Source organism: Macrosteles quadrilineatus, unplaced genomic scaffold (genome assembly GCF_028750875.1).
Source record: "Macrosteles quadrilineatus isolate MER2022 unplaced genomic scaffold, UCM_ALF_1.0 Scaffold_5__1_contigs__length_97177068, whole genome shotgun sequence".
Taxonomy (NCBI): Eukaryota; Metazoa; Arthropoda; class Insecta; order Hemiptera; family Cicadellidae; genus Macrosteles; species Macrosteles quadrilineatus.
The window spans coordinates 2,528,995-2,554,946 of record NW_026542598.1 but is presented as its reverse complement, the minus strand read 5'-3'; the positions used below and the strand labels follow the sequence as shown (position 1 = coordinate 2,554,946).

At 30.7% G+C, this 25,952-nt stretch overlaps 1 protein-coding gene across 4 annotated transcripts in view; it reads left to right on the top strand.

Moving 5' to 3' along the window:
• The first annotated feature begins 10,275 nt into the window (after window positions 1–10,275).
• Window positions 10,276–25,952, top strand: part of LOC128993980 (potassium channel subfamily T member 2-like) — a 329,633-nt gene continuing 313,956 nt past the window's right edge. For all 4 annotated transcript variants that reach the window (XM_054418134.1, XM_054418135.1, XM_054418137.1 and 1 more), the window contains exon 1: window positions 10,276–10,357. The gene's annotated coding sequence lies outside the window, so the exon portion shown is untranslated. The remainder of the gene's footprint in view (window positions 10,358–25,952) is intronic.

The following is a 25,952-nucleotide window of genomic DNA, read 5'->3' as shown; positions in this document are numbered from 1 at the left end:
TGGGAAGGTAATAAGGTGGACTTTTGGGAAAATATAGCTTGGTATAAAATGAATACTATATATACAAAAATTTTACGGACGATGTTCAAATTCATATATAGAGCAATTATATATGAACTTCTGAGAACAAGTCAATTGGTCCCAAATATGGGTCTTACCATAACATCGGTAATACTTAATTCCCTATATGGGACATTATGTGTAAGAAAGTAAAATTACGAATGAAATTAATTTTGATATTAGTTTTGCCAGTTTCTGAGATAATAACAAATATATCCTTCCAAGGAAAGAGGTCCCTTCTTGTGATCTTGATAGGAAAATCACCATCCTGCATAGCGAGTTGTTAAGATTTGAGCCCTTAGTTATCAATCAATTCAATTATCAATTATTTAAGATGGGGACGCCGCTATGTGCGTATTTTAACCCAAATATGAGTGAAGGATGAGTGTAGATGAGTGTTATGGAAGGATGAGTGGCGCGATCTTGTAGTCTTGTTAGTGACTAAGGCCGACATGATCCTTAGACACAGCTGTTAATTAAAAGCACATACAGCTAATGGCAACTAAGGAACCTATAGTTTGTAGTGGAATCCAAACCACATTTTTTCCTTGTAATTTACGAATTGGTCTAATTATCAGGATAGTACTGCGGATAGTCGTAGTACTCACTAGTGCGGACGTTAATCCACACCACGGAGCATCGCATCCACAGTGCATCCCTATAAATATCCACAATTCGTGACCTCCCTAGTAGTTGGATTACAGGACGACGCCACCCGTCCCAGTCTATTAAAGCGACTTTGTACCCCCTTGTAAATAGGGTTCCTGTAATAGTCAAAATAACGTTAAACTATTTAAAACATAATCATAATTTGAATTCGTAAATTTGATCACATCTAAATAAAAATTAAATATCAATACTTATTTAAAATTCATAATCTAAGATAAACAATTACCCCTTAAAATAAATTTAGCTTTTCCGAGTAAAAAAGAGTGGAAAGTGGTCTTAAACCAAAATCGTGTTCCAACAAAAATATAAATTTTAACTGGTATGTAACTATCGACATTATCTTTTTTATAATCGTATAATTTTATGTACACATAAACAGAAAGGTCTGTAAAACTTCTTATTGAAAGAGAAGTAATATCGATCATTGTATGGAGTTATATTTTCTTAGTGGCTTTTGCATCGACATTTTTAACAATCACTCAAACAGTTTATTTTACGATGAGGTTGGACTATACACTATTCGTGAATAAATTTTGGCTTTATTGAGACAATCCGCCCGGCGGTAAACTGAATATTTACAGGGAATACCACTCGACCAAAGCACGTTTTGTAAATATAGGTCAGTCGGTGGTGTCGCGTTTTAAATGTTTTCGTCAATCACAATAAACATCGAGGGAGGATGGAATCGCACAAAATTTAAATAAACGGAATGGGGTGTGAGTTTATTAAAAATAAATCTAGTACAACAGATAAAACTTTCTATGTATTTTTTTCATAACAAACGTAAAAAATGTAAACTTAAAAGGAATTATTCTAATGGAAACATGGTGTCTTTCTTTAATACTAACACTCTCATAATACGACCTATTATTTAACTCCTACAAATAGTAATTTGTGGAAAAAACATTAAAGGAAGAAGAAGTTTTGGACAATTATTTTTAAATTACGTACAGCAACATTTGTTTAGACCCGTTAAACAGTAATTTAACACTGGCTGGAACCTAAAATGATTTGCTAAAAATAATTTGGATATTAAATGTATTGCATTGAAGATTTTTTATGTATATACCAGCTAAACATTTTTAGCACACAGATCTGTCCGGGATATTTCTTTTATGTGACGGGTTGTATATTCACCATTCGTTATTCGGTGACTTAGTCGATACTGTGTTACTGTATCAAGGGTTCGCTTCCCTCTGTAACCTAAACTTAATTATCGGTACACTTCATTCTTGAATCACATTGGTTCACCTTTTGATTAACTTTATGTTTTCTTCACGCAGACCCCTTAAGAATTATGGGGGATCAGGACAAATAGATGATTGCTACAGAGTTTAGAGGTTGTTGGAAATTACCACGAACAAAAAAAATAAAGCTTTAAGACAGCTACAAAGTATGTAGGTAGCTAAATAAAATTTTAAAAATTATATTATATTAAGATATAAGTTTTTGTTTTATTTTCTGACTTGTACCACTGACATGTCAATTGAATTTGAACCCATGGATGCAACCTGTCCATGTGTTTACTGATGTCGGTTATAAAATTGAGAAGATAAAGGTAATTTACTTCAGGGTGAATATGTTTGTGTTTTGGTGTGTCTGACATATGATATGAATTACAGTTCAACCTAATGCTGGCTGATTGCACGCCATATAATTGGGGAAGGATAAATTGAAAATTAAAAGAAGCACAAACCTGTTAAGTTCTGTATGTTTACCATCAATGAGGTGCGCATCAATATTTGCTTCAAATTATATAATATTATTGGAAAACAACTTGAATCATCCAAAGCTTACATTAGCATCGGAGTTGCACAAACGTTACAGTTGACGTTTCATTACCATTTTATGACTTATAAATGTCTATGTTTATATTTATGAGTTCTCGACAATTTGTCAAATAATTTATTTATGTTGTTATATTCATTCTTAGCGAATTTCCCTTTAGGGATGTCGCTAATACCATAGGTGAACGGTAATACTTATACTCGGGTCTGATTTATTTTTTTTCAATTTTCATGTCCCTAGAGTTCAAAAACTCTATTGGTTCAAATGTTTTCAGGATGCTGAGTTGTTTTTGGTTTACTACCTTAATATACAGTGTGTAAATTAAGTATTGAAACAAATATGTATTTGTAAAACCGAAAGAGATAGAAGTATTCTATTTGTGGAATTGATTGTTAACATAGGTTCCGCAAATTTTTACATCAACAATACTTTTTCAAGCCTTTTAAAATGGTAGGGGGTGGGGGTGACTTATTTTTACAATATAAACCCCTATTGAGTGACCCTCATTTTGAAGGGTTTTTAAAAAGAAAAACAATGACGCAAACCTGAGGTAGATATTTCACCTAGCCTAAATGGTGGGTATTCCAAAATTTAATTTTTGTAAAAAATCACCCATTTTGGAATATCCGCAATTTTGGCTAGGGGTGAGATATTCACCTCGGATTTGCGTCATTGTGTTTCCTTTGACAAACCCTTTAAAATGAGGGGGTAACTCAATAGGGGTTGATATTTGAAAAAATAAGTCACCCCCAACCCCTACCCTGTTAGGGGGGTTAAAAATATGTTTGATGTAGAAAATGCGAGACCTTTGTTAACAATAATTGTCTCAAACAGAATATTTCTATCTATTACGGTTTTTAAAATACAGATTTGTTTTAATACTTAATTTACACACTGTATAAGTCCGTCAACGCGATAACTCTGAGTAATTTTGGTCCGATTTGGAGGGAATTTGACTTAAAGGTCTAGGACTGGAACTTCATGAGTTCGTAGACCAACAAGATCGGATGATGGTAATAGAATATAGAATATAGAATATATGTTTTTGGTTTTTAGAATATATGTTTTTGAAAATAGTTTTTAAATTTATAAAAAAATCTAAGTTTTACCCTTAAAACATAAAAATGCCCAATTTTTATTACAGCAATCTTGTAGATCTTAAAAAGGTACGGTAATAATTTTGTAAATGGAAGCCTTGTTGTCAAACTAGACATTACGGAGAAAATCCTTCAAAAATTTACATTAAAGAAATGTTCTTACTATTACTACTACATTTTTTTATATGTATTTTTTTTTTTTTAATTCCTAGGGAGAAAGAAAATGCTCTTGTTATTTACTTGTTTGTCAATGTATGTTGGTCAAACTTGGAAAATATATTTATTTAATCCTCTTCTACTAACATTTGGTCAAAAACACGTTTTGTCTTCCCCGTTGGTACTCGTTTAACATAGGGAATAAATATGTCTTATTTATGGAAATATTTTACTAAAATTCTAATCAGACAATTTGGAGTTTGCTTAGTGTGCAGGAATGCTGTGATGGGCGTAACCAGTTTAATGAGGTAATAAGCGTTTCTGGATAATCCAAATTCTAGTACAAGTACTTGTCCCACCCATATTCCCTCTCCACTTAGCCTTATCAAGCACGTCAGCACTTCCAGCACCACTCAAAGGCTCAGAACCTTACATGGTTCTGTGTATTATTACTCAAGTTTGCTGTAGGTAAATAAAATTATAATTGTAATCCAGCCAAACTATGGAATTTAGAGTAAAAGAGCTGGTTGAGTTAATCGGGAAAACTATATTTTAAGATATTTTTATGAAGTAAGATTAGTCAACATTACCCCCAGCTTAAATAAGTTTTATATTTTTTAGATGCAGAACACAATTTTACTAAATTAAATACATACAAAAAAAGAAAAAAAACTGTGAAACATTTTGTAGACATCAGCGCACTCAAATATTTCCAAAACGATAAACTCGCCAGAAAAACTAGAACGAGAAGTTTACTTGTTCGGTTTTTAATGTCAATGGTAAACCTGTAGGTCCCTAATAAATAACACATTTATATGAACATTGATTTAACATTATGCTGATTAGTTAAAACTTAAATATTCAAAGTGTATATTAAACTCTCATTTACACAAGGTAAATATAACGATTTGCTGTTTAAGCTATGGTTGATTTTGGGATGGTATAATATAATCAATTTATAGTATCAAATAAAAGTGTATTACTATTAAAAACTTTAGCACATGAATTCTCATAGGTTGAGCACAAGATGTTTATCAGCGAAGCTTTTGTAAATGACACAATAGCTCGAACCTTATCTTTACAAGTGTACTTCCAACTCTGCATTTACAAACGTTAGGGGATAATTAATAAGCATTGTCTGAACAAACCTACTTGGGAACAATCTCAAAGGCAATTTAAGTTCTATAAGATACTATCATAGATAACCCATTCTCCTTTATAGATATATTATCATTTACTATCATATCATCATTACTATACTATCATTTATTATCATTTAGATATATTATGAATTTACTAACTACAAAATAGATTAATGTTTCCTTTCAATTTAAGAAAATGAAGTTTTTTTTGTTTCTAGGATGAACCTAAAAACTAAACATAGGAATCTAGTTGTAAAGGTGTCTTTGCCTTCTAATAGCTAAATAAACATTATTTCAATTAATGTTTAAAATAATTATTCCCTTTGAGAGAAATATTTAGCTCAATCAACGTAAAATGCACGAAAATAGGATAAAAACTTCTCAAGAGGATAACAGCTTTACCTATGCTTGAATAACTTCTTGATCAGCATCGTACGAGTTATAAAATAACCTGAAAATACGAAAAAATACGTCTAATAACACTTGTAATAATATATTTAGGCCTACACTGAAACTGTTGACTCAAAAGATGGTAAGTGGTAATCGATGTCGATTGGACACTCCAATCATCATCAGACCCAATAGGTTCATTCTCATTGCTGGAAAATTACGGTTCAAATGTTATTGCAGCATTTGCAATTTTACCCATAAAATATCATATTCCCACCATAAGGACCTTCATAAGGTTTGTTGAGAAGGTGAGAGAAAGTGATTGTCATGCTGATACAGTTCATTTTTATGTAGCACTCTTTATTTTTTCTCTGACATAAATAGCAGTACTTAATAAGATAAGTAAACCATCTTGGTTAGTAAAATTTAATACTGGCTCTTTACCAACTGACTAATGTACTTATAAATGTATAGCCTAATTTTCCACTAACAATAGGATTTTCTGTTTCAGGTACTGTTCAACATATTGTATAGTAACAACTCTACTGGTAAGCTAAATTTAAATACATTTTATATTTATTTTTGATTAGATAATATTGCAAGAACTGTGTTTTCAACATAAGTGACTAGTTTTTATCAAGCAAAATTATAATAATTATGTCCTATAACCTGATGGCATAACCTATTGATTTGTTTTCTCTTTTGGTTCCTTCTGGTTATTCATGCATGCAGCACTACAGTGCGCTGCAGGGTTATATTGTGTATAATGTATTTTATATGACCGCAGTCGCGCTGAATGCAACTTGGCTGCGGTGCTGTTATATAACAAAACTACATCATACGTCCACATTTATGTTATGTAAACGTTTATTTCTTGTGTTTGTTGTAAAATATAGTTTTTCTCACGTTTACAAATGAAAAAAATACATTCCAAATTATTTTGGTGAAGTACTGTTAATACTGACGTAAAATAATTTAAAGATACTAATACAATTGACTTTTCAACTATGTGAAAAGTAGTAGGAATGATTGAGTTTTTATTGAAATGTGCGTACTTATTATTTGATAATAAGTCATTATTAAATTGAACAAAACGAAATTGCCACGACATTTATTGGATATTGCTATTTTGTATTTTTACCCAACTGAAAAATATGTCTTTCATACAAATTGAGAACAGCTGCTGATGTTGGATAGGCAGTGTTTCAGATCGTATTTTCGTAGTTTCATCGTCCTAAAGAAAATGTTTCTGTAACAAATTATATTTGAAGCTGAAAACGATTTAAACCTGATATATTGTTTAGTATTTGTTTTTATTAGCATCCATTGTAAATGATTCCTTGTAAAGGTGATACAAGACTACGATGAACACCCGTGTATATCCATTGCGGTGTAGAGAGAATCATCACACTCGGGTAAATGTTGGCAATCACTCAACCTACATTTCGTTCCAAGTTTTCTCGTTTGTGCTTTTAGTTTTAAGATGTAATAATAAAGTTGGTAGTATTGAGGTATTTTCAACATCTTCCTCCCAGCAAAGGTAAGTATAGAAGTATAATTGATGTAGATCTAGTAAAACCTTCATACAGTTTCACTCGTGTTTGCATAGAATTTCGTTGCTTTTAGTGATGTGTATGTTATCAATATTTTTACCTAGTACCATTTTTCAAAGTATTAGTTTCAGTTCAGTTCTTAGAAATGAACACAACACAGCATTTTTTACTTACATAATATCATAGTTTCACTTAACAACACGGGTAATGGACCAATGAGGTTCAAGGATTGAGAGAGAAGTAAAACTATAATGCTTCGAACTTCAACTAATCAACTGTTTACTAATTTAATTGTTAACGATTGATGTAATTAGTGATCGGTACAATGAGTCGTTGCATCAATGCCAGTGGCAATGAGAGGTTATAAATAGTAATTAAAACCCGGTTGTAGGTAAAGTAGTGTACGCAACTTACGCAAATAGTGTTATAATGACAATCGCAGAAGTTTTTAAGGCACTCGCCAATGCTCGTACCTTAAATTTTCCAATCGTGTCGTTAACACTATCTTTACACGATCGTTGCGTAAACTACCATTACTTTACATCCAAAAGTAAATGTGTATAAAAGATAGGACTTTAGTTTGAAAATTCTGTAATCCTTTAAGATAGGGCTCAGTATAATTTAAAATTATTGTACTTAACTTGTCTGTGGCTATTGTCACTGTGTAGAAAAGGTGAGAGGCGTTGTCAAGAGTTTTTACAATTGTATATATTGAACAATGTAATAAGTATTCCTATATAAATAAACTATTACAAGTTTTTTTTACACATATATTTTTGAAACCTAATAAAATGTATGAAAATAGGACATAATATAATACCCCCGCCGCAGCAAACCTGCCATCTAAGCGAATTTCCATTTGGCTGAATTGATTTTCAATTGATCTTTTTAAATAACATTAGGTTTAACGAGTACCTAGGTTTGCTGCTACAAGGAAACTAATAAAGTCTGTGTTTTAAGTAAAATAATTATTGCTTAGTATAAAATGAATATATTGGCCAAGTTTGATTAAAAGATATCCATAAACAAGCAAACTACAACATTTTACAATATTCTCCATAAGAATAACATGGGCATTTTAAATTTAATTTTTTTTTAGTTTTCTCTGTAACCAATAACCGTACAAAAACACTTTGATATACTGAATTGTTTGTTTTTTAAGCTCTTTAAGAAGGTTTAGAGAAAAATTGGAAAATGTTGTGTTTTGAGGGTCAAAAGTGAGAAAAACCAATTTTTACCCCATAAAACCCCCCATAAAATCCTGTTCCCATGGTCCGATCATGCTGGATCGCGAACTCATTCAAGTTTATCCCGCCTTACACCTTCAACCAAAATCATCAAAATCGGATAAAAATTACTCAAGTTATCGTGTTCACGGACACATATATATATATATATATCTATATATATATATATATACATATATAAAAATTTGAACGAATGGTGTTTTTGGCCTCTGGGGACATCAAAATGAAAAAGTAAATCGGTCCCGGGCCTAAGTCTTACCATGAGACCTACGGTAATAGCTACTTCCCTATAGGGAAATTCGCCAAAACAAAATGAATACGATTTTAATGGGTTGTTGATATTGGAAGACGATGGGAAGAAATTTACACAGTAAAGATTGTAGTGAAAACCTAATATTAGCTTAAACAATTGACATATATATTTTTTTGTAGTCTACTGTGTTTGAAAATACAGCCCTGCAATCGTCACACTTTTATCTCAACTGGAAGTAGCTTAATCTTTCAAATCATATTTTAAAGTATTCGTTATCAGCTTTGTTGCATAACTTGTTGTTAATCTGTTGACCAGAATTTAACAGTTTGAGATCAGTTACGATATTTCTGCCAGAGAGTGTGTTTGTCTTTACATTCGTAGAATATACTTACTCCTAGGTATTAGCAGGGCATGTATTGACTTTCTAGTCTGTGACAATAACTGTAGTTAATTTCCTATTCAAACATAACATGGTAAAAAGAACTACTTACAGAGTTTATAACTGTGAAAATACTATTTCATAATTAGTTTTACATACTATGATAGTTTGTGTGACTTAGACTACAACAAACTGTCCTGTCAGTTTGCCTCGGGTTAAAATTAGTTAAACACAACACAAATCAGTGACATATAGCACAGTATTGGCGGTTCAATTCTACCATGGATAAAAGAGTATACATGTCTAATGTTTAATCTATGATTTTACCATGAACATTTCAATTCCAAATCTACGGCTACAACATTTACTCATTCACACTCATCTGCATCGTCAAAGGCAGTCCTAACTGTAGTGGGGGCTTCCTTAACAGTTGGCGTGACATACAAGGTGATGTAGCTAAAACATGTTCCAATGTAAATGTTTCTCGGATAACACAAACAGGGAATTTCCCGGAAACTATATTTTTTTCAGTTCTACGATGGTAATTTTAATTCCAAAACCATGGCTACATCATGCGAACCAAATACTCACTACATTGTACTACATTGTCGAAGTAGTCCAAACTCTACTAGAGGGTTTTACAACAATGACAGTTGGTGCATAAAATATGCTGTAGCTTAGAACAAATTGTAATGTATATAGAACGTTTTTGCTCTTAACGTTAACTAAATACGCTAAACGTTAATGTGTAGTAATTAGCGTTTACCGAGTTCAATAACGTATTGGGCTCACTATTTCACGGGTTTATAGTAGTGTTTATCGTAACATTAAAGCTGTTAAGCATAAACAATTAAACATAACCTAAGTTGGAAGTGTATGCTGAGTTCATTTTTAAATCGTGATTAGATTTTTTTGCTTTTACGGATTTTTCTTCAATACCGAAAAACGTTTGAGATTCACCCTAAGGTCTAAATGATGAAATGGTGTTATTAAAAGAAGTTCTATGTTGAAACGGGAGAACCTTGATCAATTCTAGCTCCTAAAGCTCCTGAAGTTCCTAAAGCTGATAAAGCTAAATGTCCTCCAAAACTACAAAATCAATCGCAACCAAGTATATGAAACACTAAACAATACTTACCTCTAAAGCATTGATATATACAACACCTTAGCTCCATTTTACGTTCAGTATTAGCGTTACGGAGATACAAAATTCTTGGACACTCATACAGTGAACACCAATTTTTAGCGTTTAGCGTTAGCTTTTAATGGCAAAAATTCCCTAATGTTTATTCTAGAACACAAATAAGTGATATACTGAAAACCAACCTTTCAATTTGAATACGATAATTCGTAATGATAATTTCCCCATAATACCATAATATAGGAACGATATGTAGTTCTACCCGTAGTCGAAGGTACAGTAGTCCCACCTGTCGTGGGGGCCGCGAGGGGGGCGGGGGACGCGGTGGGCGGCGTTACACCACGTGGTAGTCAGTGTGTGTCAGTGAGCGTGTCGCGTCACATCAGGTACCGTGGTTGTGCGTGCGTGCGTCGTGCATGTGTGTCGTGTATGTGTAGGTGTACATGTGTGTCTGTGTGATAGGCGACATGTCTCCTTTAGTGGTCAGTATCCTCTTCTATCTTCGACGGATGGAATATGCCTGGGGAGGCGTTAAACGTTGAACGTGTTGCAAATTTATTTTTATTTGTTTGCTAGTTTAATTGTTTGATATAAACAACAATATATTTCTCAACATATTTTAAACCGTGATCATTTTTCAGCAGTAAAGGAACTTGTGTATTGTTCATTTAAATTTTCTCTTAAACTTTTGTTTAAGATTTTAGACAGTTTCTTAATTTTTTTTTACAACATTAGAAATAATAAAGTCCTAAACTCTCTAACAAGTTTGTGAAAATCAGTTTATTTTCCAAATCCCGCGCTTGAAATCTATCCTTGTACACATTAAATGTTTATGTTACGTCGTATATGTTTCTTAAAATGAAACATATACAGACAATTGTTATATTAAGCTTTAATGTAAGATTTTTATTTTCATGACGTGGATTTGTCTTAAATTTCCATTTTAAAAAGTAGCCTCTTTTCTAAAAGTACTATTGTTTTAAATGCTTAAATAACGATGGTGCGATAGACACACTACTAATTTCATAACACGAAAATAATACGTCGAGTTTTGCCTTTATTTTCATTCATGCATTGTCTGAGTAAAATAGAAACTATATCTATTTGGTGGATTGGATTTTGAATTTCGTTTCCAATTCCTCTAGAAGATCTAGGTTACATATTTCTATACAAAAACTGGCATATTCCATCTCAGACTTTTAATTTAATCTCTTCTTACTCTTAAGCATGAGTTTTTATATATTGGTTAAAAAGTGTCTAATGCCTGCCTTTATAAGTTTAATAGCACCTTAAGTGTATGTAGCTTCAACGTTATGCATGTAGTGCATGTAATTATGTTACTCTTTTTAGAGGAATATATCCATTTACTACACAAACATATAGGAATTACTGATACTAAAATAGCAAAATAAAAATGTTAACCCGTAGATCTTCTCACAAAATGCATGTTTTAATAAAACGAATAACTTTACAAATTACCCACAAGACAAATGCTAAAATAAAACCAACGTATATTTCGAATAGATATTCTACGTACTTTTTCCCCTAAGTATAAATTTATGGAATTTTTTTCATTTGATATTCGCATATAGAGGCTGTGGATATTTGTATGCAACTGACCAGCTCAATAATATTTACATGAGATGTTTACGTTATTTAACGTTATGCGCAGATCGAGCGAGCGCAAGTGTGTCCAACATACGATAGAATGCGCTCAAGTCACATCGCTGCTAAATATAGCTTAATACTCGACTAAACTTCCCTTTATACATATTATTTTCTGAAAATTTTAAGATTTTGTGTGTTTCAAAACAATGGATGTTTTACATTATTGCATTAAATAAATGTGTAATACTAGTTTTTTATACGACTAATATATCTGTACAAAATGATAGCTATATTTTTCGTATTTTCGTTATTTCAATGTCCTGATTTTATTTTAAATAGTCACATCAAAAACATCCTCATAAATGGTTTTAATAACTTACGGTTCACCCAAATCGAAGTACTTGTAAGGAAGGTGTTGCAGTGCAATTTGTCCAAAATAAATGTTTTGTAGTGACATATTTGCACTTCGAATAATTTCTATTTAATAATATAACATTTTGTTAAACGCTTTAATACATTCTAGCTATATTTGATAATTGCATTGTTAGGTATTTTTTTATTTATTTTACAGATTTAAAAACTCAAATTGAATCATTATTACCGAATAATAACAATTATTATGATTCATTACCTTTTAAGTTTTAACCCTCTACGATAAAATGAGGTAATAGGACTAAAGATGTTTAAAATTGAATAACCTAAATTTAGTTCACATTTTCGTTGGTCCAATACGTTACTGGTTAAACTATGAAAGAAACATTAACTCGTTTGAGTAATGAGGAAATACAATGTATATTCTATACCAATCTGGTTGATGGTATATTAATATTATTAGTATAGGGTTTTAAATCCACTAATTGGGTTTCTAATGTCCCCAAATGTTGGTTAATATCTATAGGTTTTTATAAGATAACAACTTGTTAAGTTTAGTAACGAAATAAAAATAACAAGTATTAAACGTTTTCGAAAAAAAAACCATAGAAACATTTATTTAGACATAACATCAGTAGTCATTATTGTAAAGAAATGATTTAATCACGAGTAACAAAAACATATTGTTGTATAGGAAAACCACTAATTTTCAATTATTTACTAATTGGCAATTATTAACTAAATTACACTGAATTGCTCTGTTTGGAAGAGTTGAAAATCTCGTTTCAATAAAGAGGAGGCTTAAATATTCCAATGTAAACTGAGGGGTGATTCGCTTATCAAGGTAATTAATTGAATTTTATATGATGCATAACCACAACAATGATAACAATGATTAAGTCGTTCCTTGTGCATTGTTAGAGCTCAAATACACAATGAATTTCAGAGCCCCATAAATTATGAAACGACATAAATGATGACAATCTATTTTTATATTTCAATAACCTTACCACATTCAATTTAATATTCAATGAAATTAGTTAATTTTAGGTTACATTGTTAACATTGATTTTAGTTATTATTTACAATGTTTTCAAATGTAGATGTTGAATTTATTTTCTAAACAGAATATATTGCTTTAGAGGTTAACTAATAGTTTATTTATTTATTTTTTTTACATTGATAACTCTTAATTTAGTATTAAAATTAAACTGGATTTCCCCGTACCATAATCAGCACTTTTGAGTTTCAATCTCAGATATAATTCAGTGTACTTGATCAATGAATCGATGTGTCAATACAATGAACAACTTAATCCAAGACTTTGGGAGAATATAAATGAAGGTTTAATGTAAAATGGAGCGAGAACCTTGGTTTACCGATCTATGGGTTAGTGACTAAGGCCAGATGTATTTGCCCAGCTGGTAATCAATAAAACAACCAATATACATAGTGTGAAATCTGACAGGTGTATCTACTTTGGTAATCTGTTTTCCCAACACCAACTTTATATTTTTAACTCTTTTTATTTAGTCCTCTACAATTTCAATAACGGAAAAATATATCCGCCCTCAAAAATTTCTTTAGCACACTTCTTTTCTTTTGCAGTCGACTATCAGGGTTAAGTGCATTATTCGGTTGAGGATTTATTTCAAGCTTATTTGTGATTATTTTATTTAAAATAGTATGGGAATATTAATATTTACTCAATTCCAGATCTGAGTAATTAAATTAAGAATTGTATATGTGCAGAACAAAAACTACTCTAAGTATAAAATACTATCGTTAGAGAAATCATCCAGAAGATTATTAATATAATAGTATAATGTAGTTGAAAACTGTTAAAATTTATTCTCGTATACTTTCAAGTTGTTTTTGTCGTTGTTTAGCACCTGGCCTTAAAAAGAACGATTTTAATGAATACTAAATATTATTATAGTTAGGAACCCTTGCATCGGTAAAAATAAAAAAAACACATTTATTTAATGAAATAGGTTTGAAAATATGTTGGTAAATCTTACTCTACATATTGAACCTTAACGTTGGTTGTAAATTGTCTGTAATCCTCGTATTTATCGATGAAAAGCACCTTAAATGTATATTTATGTGTAGTGTCAGTATTTACTTTCCCTACAGTTACCTGACAAAGTAGGTCTTCTTGCAATGATAATAGCACGCCAAGTATCTAATCGCTGCATTTACTTACTTTTGCCACACTTTTTTTGCCGCAATAATTTTTTCCGCACTCCATGTATTCCAACCAACACCAAACTGTGTGCTTTTGTTAGGCAAGTAATACGTTTACACTTGAAAATAAGTTGGTAACTCTTAAAGATATTACAACTACTATATTAACAGCCGGTGCATCATTTCCCATTTAGTCTAACGCTTGAATTTGACCTAACCTAAAAACGTGTTGTATAGTGTTCGAAAGACTAATTATTTATACGCTTTATAGTAACTGTAGGAAAAATATAATGTGTAACGAGAGTGCAAAGTGCCTTTGCACACTAGTTACATAAATAACTAATTACGACCTCTTTTTTAAATTGCACTTTATTTACTGCACATACAAGTAAGTAAAATTTATTTAATAAACTGTTTACCGTACTGACATATTATTGGTGCACTTTATCCAAAAAATGTTTAAATAAATACAATCATACATTTTTTTTACATATGAAATGTAAAAAAAAGTACTTCATAAAAATGATTTCATTCATCATATTCTATTCAAGAAAAAAAACATTAAAATGTCTACCTTGTACTTAAGAAATTTTTAAATCGTATTTAAGTACTGGACCATATAATTTAATGTTTAGAACAAAATGTATTCTAGATTTTTACGTACCGAGATAAATATTTGCATATATAATTCTGCTTTATAAACACAATTAGTTGACTATAGAAGTAATGTGGGCATTTTCCCACGCCTGGTTCGGATTATTCTTTATATAATAATTACAAGGGTTATTCTCAAGCCTAAAAGTCAACTATGATGTATACAAATTCAATTTAATTCTTCAGCTCCATCAGCTTTTCGTTGAAGGTAATTTATTCTCAAATCCTTAATGAAATATTCCCTTGAATCCGCCGTCGTAAGCAGTTTTCTTAACTTTACTCGTATTAGCAGGGGTTTTACAAGCAAAATTCTTACGTTTTGCAAAGCATTAAACTTATTCATTCCTTTATATAATAATTGATAGATTGATGAAATAAATGTTATTGTAGATGTCACAATACTGTGTGCTTTGTTGTAAGTCTACTAGATTTGTTTTATCTTCAGCACTAACATTGTGGTTATCAATAACAATAAATGGTTGTTTTACCAAAACTAACCATATTTTCTCTGTTAATTAATTTATCTCATATGACTAGTTTTCCTCATGATCAAATGGAGTAAGATGTTCGAAAACTACTGATTTCTTATAATAAATAGTAAATCTATTACATCTGCGTTACAAAACATATGTTATTGGAAAAAGAATTATAATAAATGAAGATTTCATTCAAATATCAGCACTGTTTTATTTTATTTTGACTAACGGTTAAATAAAACATATTAGAAAATATTTTAGCTAAAATATTTGTTGGCCCACAATCAAATCACATATGAGAACTTTTGGATACAACTGAACTAAAAATGTTTTAATATTGGCCTTCATTTTCGAAAACGAAAAATAACAAAATACACATATTCCAGTTGAACTAAAGATACGTTATGTATATAATATACGTTGTGAATCAAGTAAACTCGTTTTTATTGAGTGTCAAAGTCCCAAAAATTACTGCCAAATAATGTAGACAAAGTAAGACTTACAGTTAGATACTGTCAGTACTTAGAGAAAATGAGATCTATAAATCAGACTGAAACCTGTCTCTACCTAAACGTTTTGTAGGAATGTTCCACGTAACATCTCAAATGTTATCTTCTAACCAACAGCGTTCTCTTCTTGTAATGTAGTTTTGACTTTCACTAGATGGATTGTTCGTTGTGATTTGAAGAATTCATAGTCCGTCTGTTGCTGTGACGTACAAATAAAACATTTTGCTACATAATTAAAAAATCTTACGTAATTGTATAGGATAGCAAAGTTAAGTAGATTCATTATCCGAAAAGGTTGAATTAGTTTTTTAATTCACCTGAAAACTAGATGGATCGGACTTCATGATTTAAAATTTTCATTGTGAGAATTTTAACGCAAAAAGGGACCTGATATTTAAGACCGTTATATTGAACAGTTAATTATTACACGAGTTTTTTTTTTTAGTTATTAAATAACCCTACTTTACAAAACACTGTGGATTAAAAATTGTAAAGCTCGGAAGTCCGGTACTTTCAAGCTATAAAATCAATTAAAAGTTCAGCACTTGACGGTTGATGGCTATTGGCGGGTTCAATGACCCGGAAACTCGATGGTCTTGACAGTTAATAGCTGATATCCTGTCTACCCAGGATCTATTGGGAAGAAGCAATCTCTGCGTCTGCTGGGGACGGGCTGAAATTTATTAGCTTCTTCACAAGCACTAGCCCTCCTCAAAGTCAATTCAAGAGCTGCTTTATCTTGACTCTTCCGTTTACATATTTTTGGCGCTCTAAAATCATTTATATTTCAGTGTTTGAAACTCTCATATCCTATTTGAGTTGTTGTATGTTTGGGGAATATATTCAATATCATTCAGTGGGTTGATGTGCATAGCATGTTTTGTTGTTTGTAGGATGCATTTGATATTACATAAATTGTTAAGTAAATATTTAGTAAATATATGTTAGACATATTGAATGAGTTAATAATGAGTACACCTTTTTGTACCTTGCAGTATTTACAAAAAAATATTTTTTCTAATCTACTGTGACCATTGATGGCAACAATCTACAACATGCATCTATTTTTCCAAATTCGTATTGTAGTCAACCGTTTTATCGTAGGGCGGCTTTGAGGATATTACCATAGTTATAACCAATCTGGAGACAAGGTACATGAGCTACATTAGCCAACAAGCATTAGTTAACATTATTTCAATTATATTTATGTATAAAGAATCTAGTCTGTGCTCTAATATATACAAAAGGTTTTGTGCCGTTAATAGACATTAGTTGAACTAGCTTTCCCGTATTCCTTTGAAATAATTTTGTCAGTTTTGGTATAGTTTGTAACTATTCAATTGAGGTTATTAATACGGCTTAAAATTAATTATTATTTATTTATTTTAATATTTATGACATAATTAGGTAAGATACGTGTATTTTACAGTCTAGAAAAATTTACAATCACTTGTGTATTATCATAACGTGAAAATGAAACTGTAAATTACAGTATATTATTGTACTCAAAGCCACTAATCAGTATCCGGAAATAATGTTACTAATTGTTTAACGAATTTGTTACTGTCTAAATTGTATACATTGCCTAGTGGATTTCAACTGTTTGGTCATTATAATTACCCAAAAGAAAATTACGTATGCTATGTACTGTGACGTTATACAGTATAGTTTTATAGTAAAAAGTAATTATGTGGCTAAAGAGAGAAGGTATTTTCAAATCTTACGTGGTTTCCTTGAATACATATTTTTTCTTATATTATTCAGTCATATGGGTAAATGATCTATAAACTTTAAGCAGAAAATAAGCTAGACTACATATATTTTTTCTATCAGAATACCTTACAATAAATTCGTGACACATAATTTTCGGTACTAAATGTTTCCACAGTAAAATAGTATTGTCTTACTCTTAAATTGTATAGGCATATGGATGTACCTTTTAATTAGAACAACTAAGTATAAGATAGAATTCTTAGTAACACTGTTTACCCGACGAAAGTTTTTCTCGCTAGAACACTCAAGTTGAACTTAAAGTTTAATTTATTCCATCATCCATTATTCAAAATGTTGCCTAGGCTCTTCAGACTTGGAATTAAATTAAGAACGTAAATAGAGTTTCCTGGTAAAAGCATGTACAATAAACAATGCAAAACCGTCAAACAAAAGATTGGTTTGTTTAATCTTTTTTTAAACAAGTACAATAAAATGACTCGTCATAATCATGATCTTAATTATCATATAACATAATATCATGAGTTGACATGATAATAGATTACTTAAATTTTAAAATGTATCAAACCTTAATATATATTTGCGAAATAGATCCTCACACTTAAAATTATATGTAATTATTATTTTAAATTAAAGACATGGAAAATATTTTAATACTTTCTATTGCAAAATATAAAAATCTACATACCCCTCCAATCTACCCCCAAAATAAATATTAATTAAAGCCATAAGATTTAATTTGAATTATTTTATTTAAATACAAATATTTTGAAACGGATCACTTACCTCTTCTTTGGCATACAACCGGATCGAATTTTTACAATTTTCTTTACTGAATTGACAATAATTCTAAAATTCTTACACTGTTGTACAATTGAAACGATGAAGAAGAACAAAATCTACATTTTAATGTCGACTCATAAGAAGCATATGAAGTAAATTACAGTTAAAAAAATTAAAATGCAGATTATTTACGGACTGGATATATTATTAATATCATAGTTTGTTTATACATTAAAAACTATGCAGAAATCAAATTGCACATAAGGAGCTTCGTTAGAGACATTGTTTGAATTTCCTAACTTTTAAAAACGAAAGTTCAATAATTGTAATTTTTTAATCAACAGCTTTTATTTACATTTCCATTGTACTAGGAGAATTCTTTTGTGATGATGAAAATTATCTTATTTATATCAGAATAAAGACGTCTGATTGATAATCTTTCAATAAAGGCTTTAAGGCCACCAATTATTGATAGGTTGGTAGCACTGACCCCGGCGTGCGATGAATCTGTTAGAGGGATTTCTCGTCCGCTGTTTGAATAATCAATTGGTACCCTTATACACATTCGAGCTTTCACTTTCAACGCCCATCTTTCCCGTGGCAAAACGTAAAATGTTTAGTCTAGTATCTCACTGAGTACGATTAAAAGTGTACAAAAATTAAGCTAAAGGCCATATAAAATAAGTGGAAAAAGAGTATATATTTTTAAGTTCTTTCAGTGGACGATTCAATATCATAAGCATTTATTTATAAAAATTAGCACATATGTTGGAAAATCATATACTATAGAAGGTAATAATACTACAATAAAATGCATTTGCATCAATTCAATGGAAACCAAGTCATTTATATTTGTTCTATTAATTCTAGTAAGTTTTTTATTGTTCGGCTTATACCTAGTTTTTTATATTAAATCACGAGCCAATTTATTCGAGTGGTCTAGCATGGTGAATGTATTTCGTTAATTTTATTGTGTTCCCTCCTGTCATATTTTCATTACTCCTTCTATATTTGTCACACACGTTGATGTCAATTTAGTCTATCTTTCGCATATGCTACTTAAGGTTTAAACGCTGTCAATTGTTTTGCATTGTTAAGCCAATACATATAGTTCATCATTCTTTAAATCCTATATGCGCAATATGAAATGGGCTTCTAGAAAATATATTATACAATAGTTTTTTCTCCTGAAAAGGCAAATTAAATTACTGTAGACCTTTATATAACCCTGTGAATTTAAATCAACCTCCTATGTGAACCTTGGTAAATATTATTTAGTATAGAAAATAAACTAATATTAATAAATCATAATATTTATTTATTATAGAAATAATTGTATTTTAAGTCAATCGCTTCTCTTTGGGCCACAATTATTAACTCAATATTTGTGCTGACTGACAGGAAAGACGGAATTTATTCAGTAGTCAAACTCAACACTTACAGCACATTTCCTTCCTGTGAAACGGAAATTAATCTCAAGCCACTATTTAACTTCGAGTAGCCAACGGGTCTCGAGGTTTCTAGATGACTTTTACCTTTACTTCATCTACATACATATTATATACTGAATACTTTGAGTTATTTTAACATTTAACAGCTTTACTGGTGTAACACTTGTAACAGAACAGTATAGAAACTAAAAGAAATATATGTAACTAATTGTTTAAGTTAGATTCGAAGACGATTTTTTATTCAAATTTCAGCAAAACTGTTACTCATTCCAACTTTATTCTAAATTAGACATAAATCATAGTGCAAATGTAATTGAGAAACAAGTTTATGTATTTCTTGTAATACCTCTTAAAGCATTGAACGTATCTTTATCCGCGTTGTTAATGAATATTTTTTACGTAACTGTGTTCGTGTGCGTGTGCGTGTTTGTGTGTAAATGTACAATATGTGTATATGAAGACCTTCTGATGAAGCAATTTTGACTTCCACTAAAGATGACTTCTTCATGAAGTTGAAACTAGTTGCTGGACCTTGCAACTATTGGATTACATAGAATCGGAATTGTGTTAAAATGTTTCGGTTTTTATGGTCAATGTAATGTGTATTTCCCAAATAGCTAACGTCTCTGTGAGAAATCTCATACAAGACAGTAAACACTGAAAATTAAAGCCTAAAATTCCCCCAGAACAAAGCAGAAAGAGCATATACACCCTAAACATTTACCATAAACACAGATTACATTATAGATAAGTTTAACAACGAAATAGGCCGGCATCCACTCCAATTTACAAAGAGCTTTTTTATGATGGTGTTGGAAGTCAGGCTCTAAACCACGTTCTACAAACGAAAAACATCCCTAAGATTTTATTTTAGCACACAATCAAGCCACTGTTTTCATTTCCCTAGTTCCGGAATAAAACTGTTTGGTTGATACTTAAATGTTAATGAGGTCGACATTTTACCAATTTGTTAACTTGGGCTAATTATTTGATATATTTCACACATAGATGAGTTGTTTATATTCATAGAAATAATATATGTTTTAAGTGTTATCAGACGTTTCTTTCATTTACTTTTCGTAAATTTAATAACACGTACTAATGCTGATCAAGAAGTTATTTCTATTCATAAACATACATAAATATACGTGTCTAAAAACTAAAATGTAAAAATGTAGGTTACTGAACACAACATATTACTTCCTAAAAAGTATTATTGCATGTCGAGGAAAAAAAATAATTTAGGCCCTGACTAGGTAAAATAATCTCACAAACCATTTTACTGGGGTTTATCTTGTAAGAACATAGGATGACAGGGCTATAAGGTTTATGTTTATTTGTCCAAAAATAAAGGCAAATAATTAATTAACTTAGTGTCATATTAGGGATTCCAAAATTTCTAATTTATTTTAAAGTTATTTTATTGATTTAGTTTTTAACGTCCATTTGGTACATTGATGTATTTATTTCTTGTTTTATTTCTATCCTAGTGGGATGTTTTATTAAATATCTATTAAATTGGTAAACACGTAGGCATTTTTTTACGAACAATAAATTTTTATTTCCAAACAATTAATTTAATGCCACGTTGCCTATTACTATGGTTTAAAACCTGTATTTTCAATTTTCTTTTTAACCTTTTTCAATACAGTTTAGGGATTTAGATTGTTGTATGAAATCATAACGTTTTGTCACATAAGAGCTCTCAAAGACAAGGGGTTCTTTTGAAACATCACCCAAAATTACATTCCGGAGAGAGATTGTCTTATAAAATACATGTTTGCAAAAGGACGGTTAAATTGCTTAAGTATTTCGTCCACAATATACATATACAGTGCTACTTACGAATGATTATTTTTTATACACAACAAATATGTTTAGATAAGGAGTTTTTTCATCAAAATCCAATATATTTTATGAGATGAGTTGTTTTAAAACATTGCACCCCACTAGTAACACATTTATTCCTTTCAAATTGTATTGTAGAATGGATATACAATAAATATATTTTATAACCGGTTTTTGTTATGAATTTCACTAATCGCACCGAAAATTAAAAATATATCTCACTTATTTCGGAATAGATTTATATTTCTCTTCGTAGATTCTAAAGCTTATTCTAGGAGCCAAAACAAGAGGTTGTTATAGTATCACAAAGTGATAAGCCTGAAATGATTGTTCAGATTTGTGCCTTAGTATCTAGGGCCTAAGTACCACTTCATTAATAGACTATACTAAAAGAACCCTAACTCGTTTATCAAATTGGCATTAGTCAATATATCGATTATATTTTGATACTGTATCCATTTAATCTTCCAGGATAATACTTTTTGTTTAAAGAATCTTTATAAGAGACAATACTCGAAAATGTAAATTAATTGAGGAGTCACCAACTTCATTTAAATTATAAAAGAACTTCCTGGGAAAGCTAAGAAAATCTCAAGCTGATTTGTAAGATATTTGTTTAAAACACTTCCGTGATTTAAAAAAATACCCCCGCCGCAGCAAACCTGCCGACTAAGCGAATTTCCATTTGTCTGAATTGATTTTCAGTTAAATATATTTTAATAATTTTAGGTTTAACGAGTACCTAGGTTTGCTGCTACAAGGAAACTAATAAAGTGTGTTTTTGGGTAAAATATTGATAGCTTAGTACAAAATAAATAAATTTGCCAAGTTTGATCAAAATATATCCATAAACACGCAAACTACAACATTTGACAATATTTTCCATAAGAATAACATGGGAATTTTAAATTTACAATTTTTTTAATTTTCTCCGTTACTAATAATCAAACAAAAAGACTTTTATATACTAAATTATTTGTTTTTTTAAGCTCTTTAAAAAGGTCTAAAGAGAAATCGGGAAATTTTGTGTTTTGAGGGACAAAAGTGAGAAAAACCAATTTTGACCCCATAAAACCCCCCGTAAAGCCCCGTTCCCATAGTCCGATCAAGCTGGTTCGCGAACTCATTCAAGTTTATCCCGCTTTACACCTTTAAACCAAATTTCATCAAAATCGGACAAAAATTACTCAAGTTATCGCGTTCACGGACGTAAATATATATATATATATATATATATATATATAAGTCTATATATATATACATATATAAAAATTTTAACGAATGGTGTTTTTGGCCTCTGGGGACATCAAAATGAAAAAGTAAATCGGTCCCGGGTCTAGGTCTTACCGTGCCACCTACGGTAATAGCTACTTCCCTATAAGGAAATTCGCTAAAATTATAAAAACTTTCTTATTTAATATGTGTATAGTTTTTACCCTTTTTGAGAAACTAAAACTTGTTTAGTATGAAATTTTAAAAAGCAATGAAAAGCACTGATGAGCGAATTGGCCACTTTGCTTTCTCATATCAGTGAGAGAACATGTACATTGTTAGGTAACTGTAGGAAAACAAAATAAAACAGCTGACAATAGAGGAAAAATTGGCACTGATTATTTTTTTTTAGGTAAACATATACCATGAGTGTTCTTTTTTTTACTTAATTATTATTCTTGTAGGTCAGAGGACTTACAAGTTGCTATGTTAGATGCAGGGCTCTTTCTAACATTTCAATCTAAACGAAGGCTCGGTTAGATTCACTTTCATAAATTCATTCAAATTTAAAAACATTTAGCATAAAAAATAACAATAATTGCAAAGTTATGTTACACACGGCTTATGCCTATGTACAGCAGAACCAAAGCAACTCCTTGCACACTTTCCTTCGCGTGACTTCAAACAACCATTAGATGATGTCCCTCTAAATAAATTGGAGGTTATAGCTTTGTCCTTGATGCAATATTAATATCCTGTTCACTTGGTGGTCTCAACATCCATTCAAGAATGTATTGTAGCAATATATTTGATGAATGTACAGGAATTATTGTTATTACTGCTACTTATTTCTGTTTTGCATGCTTAGGAAGCATATATTGTTGTAATATATTTATATATAGTTAAGAGGGTCAATAGAAAGTTGTATTGTAGCATAATGCTCTTTAAATAATAAATGATTGCACGAAGTATATATTTCGTGCTACTGTACCCTTACAACGCATGATAATAAATTATCAAGAAATCGTCCATCAAATATCATTAATGAGGAATTCGCTAGATGAAATTAATTTTACAGAATCAGTTTTTCTACCATGCAAAAACAATGTAATACAGTTTATGGAAAAAATAAAAACATTTGGATTATATTGTGGAAAACGTGTAAAAGGACTAAATTGATATCTAATGGCAATAACTAAATTAACATTTTCAAAGCAAGAAGGATCTATCTAACATAGTATTAAATCCAAACTTAGCTGGTTTATCTGTTAAGTAAAGGGGTAAAGCTTTGACTACTTAGGAAGGTAAACCTCCCAGTAAAGCTTGGTAAAGCTAAATGTAAAGGTAAAGCCTGTAGGGGCGGATCATTGATCATTTTCTGTGTAGGAAGGCTTTGCACCTCAGAAACGGTTACTAATGGTTTGCATTGATAACTAAATTAGCAATGTGATCATAATCTTGTTCTATCTACAGTCTTTATGTTTTAATGTCTAAAAACACAGGTACGAAATTAATTATAGACGATTTTTTAACATACGATAACAGTTTTACATCATAATAATGCACAATATTTAGGTTGCACAATTTTATTGATATTTAGGTACAATCTTATAACGTCAAAAACTAGCTATATTCCAAAACAACATTGGAAGAGTCTAATGACAATCAATATAAGGTTTTTATATGTGTTTATTGTTTTATACTGTAAAAGGGAGAATAAAGCTTAATAAAAACCTATACTTCATCAAATAAAACGCTGCTTAAACACTTTGTGGAGTATAATGCAATTCAAACTGCACAACCGTAATACGCGTATTATTTAATTTTGAGGTGAAAATGTACATTGTTTTAAGATGTTTCAAAATATAATATGCTCAGATTGAGGGTTGTGGTATATGAATCAGACCTATGCGTGGGGCTAAGCAGCAGTGAAGTCAGCCTGTACATCACAATACACCTTCGATTAAAAATACTCCCTTAGTATATTTGTCATCCTAATGGATAAGATGAAGAACATTTTATTTTTGGTGCCGTCCGGTGTTGCTAGGGTCGTATTTTTGTTCACTATTTGTTTAGTGTTATTTAAATTATGTATACCTCGTTCAACCAAATAAAACGATCCAATAATAAACAATAACTCGTCCCCTATACAACCAAAAAGTGAAGCACAAATGATTAAACTAAGCATAAAATAATGCAAACAAAAGTTCGTCGACACTAGCGCCCAGTGTCACTAACATGAAGTAGACATGGATAACGAGATTATAATTGTACAACGGAAGAGAAATCTTCTTGTGTTAATTATTCTAAATTGAACACTGCAACTCATTAGTAATCTGCAACAGTATTTTTAATTGAATTAAGCAACATTTAATACTTAAAGTCCTTCTAATATTATCTTAATAATCCAAAATGTTGCCTTTAATCTACATAATAATCTACATTTAATACTTAAAGAGTCCTTCTTACATTATCTTAATAATCTAAAATTTCGCCTGTCAGAACAGTTTCCTGTTTACCATGTTCTGTATACAATTACTAGATAATCCATCTAAAGCTGCTATTATTCACCCGCTTGGAGCTACGAAGGATCGAGATGGTCCAAATATTTAATAAGCCATCACTCAATCTCAGGCAACCAATAAGTCTTCCGCTGATATTCTTGACTAACAGCTCCAGAACTCTTGTGAGTGTTGATACATAGTATTTAGTAATTGTGTCTCCTGAAAAATAAAATCTGTTTATCGAGATGTGACTTTTAATCATTGTATTTTTTTATTGTTTGTGAGCTTTTTATAGTATAAGCTATATTGCTTTTTACGCCAAGAATGTTAACCGAGTACTCTATCGGTTTCACAATATTTGACACAAAAAAAGAATTATTTTCAAAGATTATAGAAGAGTATTAGGGTATACAGCATAATTTATATTCAACTGAGTATCTAATTAAATTTGATTGAATTAAATTTGTACTTTAAAAGCACAACAAAAATAATAAAATAAAAATTAAGTTTAAAGACATATAATTTTTATGTCTGGTCTTATATTTAAAATAGGTGATGAGGTGAGCTCAAACAAATAAGATATTTCTTAGCTAAAAAATGTCATACCCTTACAATTAATAAAATCATTCATCTTCTATGCTTTTCATGCTGCATCTACCATCGGGGTCTCACGTATAAACTTTGTATAACCTAACTAAAATAAACCTTCATTTTCCAACGTAGCAACACTGAGTTTTTTGGG